This window comes from Gymnoscopelus microlampas (genome assembly GCF_963454915.1).
Source record: "Gymnoscopelus microlampas genome assembly, chromosome: 1".
In the NCBI taxonomy this organism is placed as follows: Eukaryota; Metazoa; Chordata; class Actinopteri; order Myctophiformes; family Myctophidae; genus Gymnoscopelus; species Gymnoscopelus microlampas.
The window spans coordinates 4404586-4416443 of NC_139962.1; positions in this window are offsets into that span (position 1 = coordinate 4404586).

The window sequence follows — 11858 nt, forward strand, 5'->3', positions numbered from 1 at the left end:
TTTTTATTGAACAATACGGAAGATACTTAGACCTTTTGCGCCTCAACTTGTTACATCCGTGGCCAGGGTCAGCACTTTGTCGCAAACCAGGAACAAGTGGGCCCATGACTGTCAAGGTATGACAGTCATGTTTCAGGGCTACAGCTAGGCTAGATTTCATATTTCATATGGAGTATTAATAGCTCATATGAAAAATAATAGAATACGCACATCGCTTAATTGAGGTGCTGGGTTGGAAGGTAATATGAAGAAAAAGAATAAACACACACACTCATCTGCTCCAATGTAAATTTATTGACAACGTTTCGAGCCAAGGCTCTTCTTCATGGGGTCAAACTGGAGAAATGTGTACCTCACCCACTTAAATAGACACCCACAGGTCACGTTATCTATCAGTTGGTGGGACAACACCACAGGGTAATCAGATAGAGAAAAACATCTAATAGATACTGTGTTCAACATTTACATTTCCACAGAACTACACAGAGGATGTTGTTGTCATCAACAACAACATGGACAAAGGAAGAATAGAGTTACATTTTAGAAATCCATTGTTCAATGTCATTGTTATTGTTCTTCTCCTAGACATCCTGCACCTTGTTGTGTCTAAAGAGGAGGATTCTTCTGGACAGGAGAGGAGCCCCAGTCTGCTCCACAAGAAACCAGAGCCTTCACACATTAAAGAGGAACAGGAGGAGCTACTTCAAAGACCAGAGGAGCCTGTTGGATCAATGTTAACATTACTAGCAGTGAAAAGTGAAATTGATGAAGACATCTCTTCACACTGCTCTGAAGTTGAAGTTGAGCTTGAATCTGACACTGAAGTCACTGAAGACAGTGATGATTGGAGTGATACAAGTGGAGGTGTCCACACTGGAGAAAAAACATTCCAGTGTAAACTGTGTAACAAGAGTTTCAGTCAGTCAGGTAGTCTGAACAGACACCAGCGTGTCCACACTGGAGAAAAACCATTCCAGTGTAAACTGTGTAAAAAGAGTTTCAGAGAGTCATTTAGCCTGAAGACACACCAGCGTGTCCACACTGGAGAAAAACCATTCCAGTGTAAACTGTGTAACAAGAGTTTCAGTGAGTCAGGTACTCTGAACAAACACCAGCGTGGCCACACTGGAGAAAAACCATTCCAGTGTAAACTGTGTAAAAAGAGTTTCAGAGAGTCATTTAGCCTGAAGACACACCAGCGTATCCACACTGGAGAAAAACCTTTCCAGTGTAAACATTGTGACAAGAGTTTCAGTCAGTCATCTGGCCTGAAGAGACACCAGCGTGTCCACACTGGAGAAAAAACATTCCAGTGTAAACTGTGTAACAAGAGTTTCAGAGAGTCATTTAACCTGAAGACTCACCAGCGTGTCCACACTGGAGAAAAACCATTCCAGTGTGAACATTGTGACAAGAGTTTCACTCAGTCACGTGACCTGAAGACACACCAGCGTACAGGGGCGTGCTTAAGGAGGCCCTAGGCAAACCCCAGTATGAGGCCCCTGTGTCGGGACCCATATGTGGGTCGCAGAACAATTTTTCAAGTTTTTACAAGTTATATTCATAGTGAATTGTTATGAAATTAAATAATATCACTATTTGTTTCTCTCCAATGGTGGCATTCAGTTATTACGGGGCCAGAGCTCTGCTCTGGACACGTATTGTTATTGGCAGTATTCTGTCACTTCTTCTTCTTCTTCTTCTTCTTCTTCTGCCACTTTTCGCAGTTCTGGCTGAACCGCGCTGTCGCTTTTTATGAAACTCGGCCATATGGTAGATGGTCATGAAAAACGATCAAAAAATAATTCTCACAATCTTTCGTCCAAAGGTGGCGCTATAGCACTCAATTGAAAATGCCAACTTTGACCAGGTACAACTCATGCCCTGTTTGACCTACAGCCATGAAACTTGGATACACATATGCGTCTCCTCATGCTGAACAACTTTCACCCTCTGACTTTTGACCTCTGACCTTTAGATCTCCCACCATTTTGAATTATATGAAAAACAGTCATTGGCTCCTAACTTCTGCATTTTTTCACTTATGGAAAATCCGTTGGAAATTTTTGTAGGCAGTGGTCCAAGGTTCAAGTGCTAAACGTTTCGTGCAGATTGCTCAAAAATCCCAGGAGGACATAGATTTTAACTATTACAGTTTAAAGAAAATTATTCATCTGTGCCTAAAACATACATGCAGACTCACATTTCTTTGAAACTTTGCAGAAATGTACAGGGTCATTCCAAATATCACTGAAACCAATCTTACTCCAATTGGCCAAAAGGGGGCGCTATAGCAATTTTTTTGAAAAGGCAGACTTTAAACAGGCATAAGTCATGCCTCGTTTGGCCGAAAGTCGTGAAACTTGCTTACACATGTGCCTTGACTCATGAGGAACACACGTATCGATTTGACCATTAAGCTCCGCCCTTAGATTTTCCGCAATTTTGAGCAGTTTGAAAAATACTTGTTTTTGCCAGTTCTGGCTTAACCGTGCATACGCTTTTTACGAAACTCGGCCATATGGTAGATGCTCATGAAAAACTACCAAGAAATAATTCTCACACTCATTCGTCAAAGGGTGGCGCTATAGCACTCAATTGAAAGTGCCAACTTTGAACAGGTACAACTCATGCCCTGTTTGACCTACAACCATGAAACTTAGATACACACATGCGTCTCTTCATGCCCGACAACTTTCGTGGTCTGACTTTTGACCTCTGACCTTTAGATCTCCCACCATTTTGAATTATATGAAAAACAGTCATTGGCTCCTAACTTCTGCATTTTTTCACTTATGGAAAATCCGTTGTAAATTTTTGTAGGCAGAGGTCCAAAGTTCAAGTGGTAAACGTTTCGTGCAGATTGCTCAAAAATCCCAGGAGGAGATAGATTTTAACTATTACAGTTTTATGAAAATTATTCATCTGTGCCTAAAACATACATGCAGACTCACATTTCTTTGAAACTTTGCAGAAATGTACAGGGTCATTCCAAATATCACTGAAACCAATCTTACTCCAATTGGCCAAAAGGGGGCGCTATAGCAATTTTTTGAAAAGGCAGACTTTAAACAGGCATAAGTCATGCCTCGTTTGGCCGAAAGTCGTGAAACTTGCTTACACTTGTGCCTTGACTCATGAGGAACACATCTATCGCTTTAACCAGTAAGCTCCGCCCTTAGATTGTCCGAACTTTTGAGCAGTTTGAAAAACACTTAAACCCAGGATTTTTCAGCTATTTGCGTGAAACTGTATCATCTGTGTGATCTCCTTTTTCACAGTTACTTGTCTGTTGGGCCAATGGCGTCTCCCTTAAATGAATGCCTCAAAATCTCAAGGTCGCCAGTTCAAGCCTCACTTGATGCAGACATAATTTAAGTTGAATTGCAAACAACATGACTGTATCAATGAATACATGTGCAAATGGTAAAGATAACCTGAAATGCTTATTTGAGAGTACGTTTTTTCAACGTATGACATACTTCATTCTGAAAATAGCTGATCTACAATCTCACAACTTTTCATGGTTTGTGAGCTTGTAGATCGGCTACTTTCACTAGTTTTGGTTCTGAGGAGATGTACAATTTCTTCATTGGTAAATGGTTTGTGAACGAGTGATCTTAGTGTTAGTGAAACAGGGTCTTGGTTCATGAAAGAAGGCAAGAGTTTATGATCTTCAACAGACAATATCAGCCTGGACAAATCTATAGCACTATAGGTAGTGTTGCAGCCTTTTAGTCTGAAGGTTGAGAGTTCGAATCCTGTTAATGGCAGTAGGTTGAGATGTCCAATCAAACCATTATGTTTCCATCTCTCTCTCTCATCAATCTATTGTTTCCATGTCACTCTCTCTCTCTCTCTTCAATCTATTCCGTTTCCATGTCTCTCTCTCTCTCTATTCACTGGCCCCGTATTATCGCTGCTTGCAGCTATATTTACGGGGCCAGAGCTCTGCTCTGGACACGTATTGTTATTCGCATTATTCTGTCACTTCTTCTTCTTCTTCTGCCACTTTTCGCAGTTCTGGCTGAACCGCGCTGTCGCTTTTTACGAAACTCGGCCATATGGTAGATGGTCATGAAAAACGATCAAAAAATAATTCTCACAATCTTTCGTCCAAAGGTGGCGCTATAGCACTCAATTGAAAATGCCAACTTTGACCAGGTACAACTCATGCCCTGTTTGACCTAGAGCCATGAAACTTGGATACACATATGCGTCTCCTCATGCTGAACAACTTTCACCCTCTGACTTTTGACCTCTGACCTTTAGATCTCCCACCATTTTGAATTATATGAAAAACAGTCATTGGCTCCTAACTTCTGCATTTTTTCACTTATGGAAAATCCGTTGGAAATTTTTGTAGGCAGTGGTCCAAGGTTCAAGTGGTAAACGTTTCGTGCAGATTGCTCAAAAATCCCAGGAGGAGATAGATTTTAACTATTACAGTTTAAAGAAAATTATTCATCTGTGCCTAAAACATACATGCAGACTCACATTTCTTTGAAACTTTGCAGAAATGTACAGGGTCATTCCAAATATCACTGAAACCAATCTTACTCCAATTGGCCAAAAGGGGGCGCTATAGCAATTTTTTGAAAAGGCAGACTTTAAACAGGCATAAGTCATGCCTCGTTTGGCCGAAAGTCGTGAAACTTGCTTACACATGTGCCTTGACTCATGAGGAACACACGTATCGATTTGACCATTAAGCTCCGCCCTTAGATTTTCCGCAATTTTGAGCAGTTTGAAAAACACTTAAACCCAGGATTTTTCAGCTATTTGCGTGAAACTGTATCATCTGTGTGATCTCTTTTTTCACAGTTACTTGTCTGTTGGGCCAATGGCGTCTCCCTTAAATGAATGCTTCACAATCTCAAGGTCGCCAGTTCAAGCCTCACTTGATGCAGACTTAATTTAAGTTGAATTGCAAACAACATGACTGTATCAATGAATACATGTGCAAATGGTAAAGATAACCTGAAATGCTTATTTGAGAGTACGATTTCTCAATGTATGACATACTTAATTCTGAAAATAGCCGATCTACAATCTCAAAACTTTTCAGATAGCAACGTGTTTCTGAGCTTGTAGATCGGCTGCTTTCACTGTTTTCGGTAGCGAGGAGACATACAATTTCTCTATTGGTAAATGGTTTGTGAACGAGTGATCTTAGTGTTGGCTTGGTTCATGACAGAAGGCAAGAGTTTATGATCTTCAACAGAAAACATCAGCCTGGACAAAGCTATAGCACTATAGGTAGTGTTGCAGCCTATTAGCCTATCATGGGGCGGCCATAGCTGGGTGGTTAGTGAGCACGCCTAGGGAACCAGAGGCCCTGGTTGCCCCAGGTTCGATTCCAGGCCATCCCAGCATATGCGTCGATGAAATGAAATTTGTCCCTGAGCAAGACTCTTAACCCCTAATTGCTCACAGGTTCTCATTGGAAACAAGACCACAAGGACTTTCATGAACGACCTGTTAAAAGGAATTATCCTTATCCTAGTCCGAAGGTTGAGAGTTCGATTCCTGTTAATGGCAATAGGTTGAGATGTCCAATCTATCCATTCTGTTTCCATCTCTCTCTCTCTCATCAATCTATTCCGTTTCCATGTCTCTCTTCAATCTATTCAGTTTCCATGTGTCTCTCTCTCTCTCTCTCTCTCTCTCTCTCTCTCTCTCTCTCTCTCACTCTCTCTCTCTCCAGTCTCTCTCTCTCCAGTTTCCATGTCTGTCTGTCTCTCTATCACTGGCCCCGTATTATCGCTGCTTGCAGCTATATTTAAGCATTGTTTTTCAGTCTGTTGTCTCAGTCACTGCTCTAAGAAAAAAAAGCTCATGGGGCCCCCTTGTGACAAGAGTCTCACTCAGTCAGGTGACCTGAAGAGACACCAGCGTATCCACACTGGAGAAAAGCCTTTCCACTGTCGAGTGTCAACATTGTGACACCCAGGTTACTTTAAAAGACATCAGCTTAAAATTGACTCATTGAGTGCCAGAATTAATTAATATATTAAATCAGCCAGTGCAGAGCATTTTTACCAACCTTTCAAAAGCCACAGAACATATTGCTGCAGGACGATCGACACACAGAGTGTCGGTTGTTACAAGTTGATCCGTTCCGCGATAAGTACCCGTATCTCCCGTATTGTTCAATAAAAAGCATTTTAATCCTATCATTAGAGTGCAATACACCTCCCAACCATTAGTGTCGCATGGTTGAAAGCTATGGAGGAAATGGCCGGTGATCGGATTAAAATGCTTTTTATTGAACAATACGGGAGATACGGGTACTTATCGCGGAGCGGATCAACTTGTAACATCCGTGGCTCGGTGGTAAGCACTTTATATTTGAAATATAAACGTTTATGTACATGTGAGAGTTGGCAATGTAAAAAAATCGAACACCACTCTAAACCAGGAACTCTCGGCTCCATGACGCTTGTATACACAAATCCACAGAGCGCTGCCCTGCGCGCAGCCATTGCTGCGGTGTCAACGCCGCAGCAATGGCCTCCTACAGGCAGCTACAGGCAGCGCGTCTGTGGATTCGTCTATACAAGCGTCATGTGAACCATGGCTAGCCGAATAATAGCATATTGGGCAATAACCCCCTTTTGAGGATCCTTGGAGACGCTGCTGTGCTGCTGTGCCAGAAGCGCTTCCATTAAAACGCCATAAAAATAAAGGCAGGAGGATAATAATAATAGTAATGGCATTAAAACAATGGTAATAGGTAAACATCGACTAGTCGACTAGTCGACTGGGGCAAATTAGTCGACCAGTAAAAATCTCTAGTCGTGAAAGCCCTACTCCGTTACCAAGAGGGCACAAATACATGGACCACGTCACTGTGTATAGTTTAACCAGCAAACAAAATAAGTCTCCGATCGGCATTTGAGTCAACAAACCGTTCAATTTACAGATGGCGATGTAACATTACCGAGCGGGGAGATCATTCTCACAGACAGACAACCAGGGTGATGGGGTCGCCAAACAATTCCCTCATAATATGGGGTCGTGGTATGAAGACGTTTGAGAACCCCTGCTTTAGAGACAATGGCCCTGATTCATAAAGGGATTTGCGACCATATTTTGTACGTACCGGCATTTAGGACAAGTCGTACAAATCCACCTGATGCATAAAGATTTTTTGGTCTGTGTTTTGTGCGTCAGGTGCGCACGTTCTCAGGTAAGCCCCGAGGCTGGCGTACCAGGGCTGAAATGTGCGTATGTCTTTAGAATGCTTTATTCTTCATGTCAAAATCAATTACAACAGTGGCAAACCTCAAATAAAATATGTATGTGCCCAACATTTGTCAACACATATATATAAAAAAATAAAAAATAAATGTCAAATGATGTATTGCTTAGACATGATGTAGATTCCACCGCTTTTTATTTATTTTCTAGTCTATGAGTCGCATTTAGAGCTGAAAAGGTCCCTCAGTGTCACGTAATAATGAAAATAGGCTATTATGCCTTAATGAGACTGCGGAGGGACTGACGCACGTCAGTGTCCGTGCCGCGCTATTAATTTGTAGGCTAATAGTCTACTGTAGGCTACTCTACTGTATATTGATCACATGAACGCCACACACAACAGCCTAATAAATATTACCATCTGATGAGGAAACTAATAGTGGATGAAAGCTGTGTCCAGAAGATATATTCCCCATTCCGACGTAGGACAGTGATATATTAATCAAAACATAACTAATTTAATCAATAAGTAATCAATAAGCTCTGGTCCATAATCGTTTCACTTGTATGCCCTGGATTTATTCTCAACATCATCTTTTTACCTGGTAAACGTGAGCATGTTATATCCTTTCCAGGTTATTAGTCTATTTTTTGCTGGCGGGGTTAAACCTTGTAAACATTACACATTACGTTCAGCTGATCCATCGTGCAATAGTGGGACTCGCTTCCAGACAGATCAGAATGATGTTCAAGTTCTCTGTCAGTGTCAAGGCATTGCGGCCGACAGCTGTAAGTTTGGACGAGAAGTTAAACTCCGGTGTTGCCAGATTTTGTGAGAGAAATAAGCAACCAGGTCTATGAAAATAAGCCCAAAAGAAGCAACTGGCACTTAGGCCATTATAAGCACTTTAATTAAACCGTTGTGAGCTTGTAGATCTGCTATATTTAAAAAGAAATCTTGTAATACAATGTGGAATATTTGGAAGATTTTTTAAACATTCTAACAACACAAATCTGCCTCCAGCTGGCACAAAACATTTTCAGATGGGGCTTATAGGGATAAATTAGCCTACATATTAACTTGGGGGTCCATGACATAAAATATTTGAGAACCACCGGTTAAAACAATTGAACAATTGTGAAGCAAGCCCAAATAACCAACTATACTTTAGAAACAAGCCCAAAAAACCGCACCCCACTTCTACTAATATTTACAAGCAACTTTACAGAAAAATAAGCGCACATTCGCTTATAATAAGCGGACATGGCAACACTGTTCAGTAAAGTGACAGATTTGATCAGAGAGAAACTGCTGAGTCACGGTTCACGCCTTTTATGGTGCAAAATGGGGCGTGGAGCAATGTAAATGAACCTCTCGGGATCACCACGCCCAGCTGGCTGTCATTATAATATAGAACTGGTCATACGCACGTCTCTGTCATATACGACACCCCTTTTGAATCGCACGTCCGTTAGTGAGTACCAGAAATACGACCTCCTTTACGAACTTCATTTACACCATATTTACGACCCTCGTTATGAATCGGGGCCATTGGCCCTGATTCATAAAGGGATTTGCGACCATATTTTGTACGTACCGGCATTTAGGACAAGTCGTACATATCCACCTGATGCATAAAGATTTTTTGGTCTGTGTTTTGTGCGTCAGGTGCGCACGTTCTCAGGTCAGCCCCGAGGCTGGCGTACCAGGGCTGAAATGTGCGTATGTCTTTAGAATGCTTTGTTCTTCATGTCAAAATCAATTACAACAGTGGCAAACCTCAAATAAAATATATATGTGCCCAACATTTGTCAACACATATATATAAAACATTAAAAATAAATGTCAAACGATATATTGCTTGTAGCCTATGCATAATGTAGACATGATGTAGATTCCACCGCTTTTTATTGATTTTCCATCTCAGCCAAAGTGTCACGTAATAATGAAAATAAGCTATGATGCCTTAATGAAACTGCGGAGGGACTGACTGCATCAGTGTCCGTGTCGCGGTATTAATTTGTAAAGCCTACTGTAGGCTACTGTATATTGATCACATGAACGCCACACACAACAGCCTAATAAATATTACCATCTGATGAGGAAAAATAAAGTGGATGAAAGCTGTGTCCAGAACCATTCCCCATTCCGACGTAGGACAGTGATATCCAAAATGAACTAATTTAATCAATAAGTCATCAATAAGCTCTGGTCCATAATCGGATAGCAGCGTTCCACTTGTATGCCCTGGATTTATTTTCAACATCATCTTTTTGATAACGTGAGCAATGTTATATCCTTTCCAGGTTATTAGTCTATTATTTGCTGGCGGGGTTAAACCTTGTAAACATTACTCATTACGTTCAGCTGATCCATCGTGCAATAGTGGGACTCGCTTCCAGACAGATCAGAATGATGTTCAAGTTCTCTGTCAGTGTCAAGGCATTGCGGCCGGGCCGACAGCTGTAAGTTTGGACGAGAAGTTAAACTCCGGTGTTGCCAGATTTTGTGAGAGAAATAAGCAACCAGGTCTATGAAAATAAGCCCAAAAGAAGCAACTGGCACTTAGGCCATTTATTATAAGCACTTTAATTAAACCGTTGTGAGCTTGTAGATCTGCTATATTTAAACAAAAATCTTGTAATACAATGTGGAATATTTGGAAGATTTTTTAAACATTCTAACAACACAAATCTGCCTCCAGCTGGCACAAAACATTTTCAGATGGGGCTTATAGGGATAAATTAGCCTACATATTAACTTGGGGGTCCATGACATAAAGATATTTGAGAACCACCGGTTAAAACTATTGAACAATTGTGAAGCAAGCCCAAATAACCAACTACACTTTAGAAACAAGCCCAAAAAACTGCACCCCACTTCTACCAATATTTACAAGCAACTTTACAGAAAAATAAGCGCAAATTCGCTTATAATAAGCGGACATGGCAACACTGTGCCGTAAAGTGACGTTAAAGTTGGATGCTGTTGGATGCAGACTTCGAGATTAATCAGATCCTACACCTGGTCATACGCACGTCTCTGTCATATACGACACCCCTTTTGAATCGCACGTCCGTTAGTGAGTACCAGAAATACGACCTCCTTTAAGAACTTCATTTACACCATATTTACGACCCTCGTTATGAATCGGGGCCAATGGCCCTGATTCATAAAGGGATTTGCGACCATATTTTGTACGTACCGGCATTTAGGACAAGTCGTACATATCCACCCGATGCATAAAGATTTTTTGGTCTGTGTTTTGTGCGTCAGGTGCGCACGTTCTCAGGTCAGCCCCGAGGCTGGCGTACCAGGGCTGAAATGTGGTGCGTATGTCTTTAGAATGCTTTATTCTTCATGTCAAAATCAATTACAACAGTGGCAAACCTCAAATAAAATATGTATGTGCCCAACATTTGTCAACACATGTATATAAAAAAATAAAAAATAAATGTCAAACGATGTATTGCTTAGACATGATGTAGATTCCACCGCTTTTTATTTATTTTCTAGTCTATGAGTCGCATTTAGAGCTGAAAAGGTCCCTCAGTGTCACGTAATAATGAAAATAGGCTATCATGCCTTAATGAGACTGCGGAGGGACTGACGCACGTCAGTGTCCGTGCCGCGCTATTAATTTGTAGGCTAATAGTCTACTGTAGGCTACTCTACTGCTTGATCACATGAACGCCACACGCAACAGCCTAATAAATATTACCATCTGATGAGGAAACTAATAGTGGATGAAAGCTGTGTCCAGAAGATATATTCCCCATTCCGACGTAGGACAGTGATATATTAATCAAAACATAACTAATTTAATCAATAAGTATCAATAAGCTCTGGTCCATAATCGGATAGCAGCGTTCCACTTTGATGCTGGATTTCATAATCTTTTTACCTTGGTAAAGGTGCGCAATGTTCATTAGAAAAGGCTTATATAATATCCTTTCCACGTTTTATTAGCCTTTTATTTTGTAATGGGGTTAAACCTTGTAAACTTCTTTATTCTCATTACACATGAGAGCATTTATTACGTGATCCGCTTCCAGACAGAACAGTAAGTTGTCAAGGCGATGCGACACCGCATCTGTTATCTTTATTCTTTAGACGGCGGAGTTGAACTTGCATCAGCGTTGCCAGATGTTGTGAGAGAAATAAGCAACCAGGTCTATGAAAATAAGCCCAAAAGAAGCAACTGACAGCCCATTATAAGCACTTTAATTAAACCGTAGTGAGCTTGTAGATCTGCTATATATATATTTTTAAATCTTGTAATAAAATGTGGAATATTTGGAAGATTTTTTAAACATTTTAACAACACAAATCTGCCTCCAGCGGGCACAAAACATGTTCAGATGGGGCTTATAGGGATAAATTAGCCTACATATTAACTTGGGGGTCCATGACATAAAAATATTTGACAACCACCGATTAAAATAATTGAACAATTGTTAAGCAAGCCCAAATAATGAACTACACTTTAGAAACAAGCCCAAAAAAACGCACCCCACAGCTACCAATATTTACAAGCAACTTTACAGAAAAATAAGCTCAGATTCGCTTATAATAAGCGGACATGGCAACACTGTTCAGTAAAGTGACAGATTTGATCAGAGCGAAACTGCTGAGTCACGGTTCACGCCTTTTA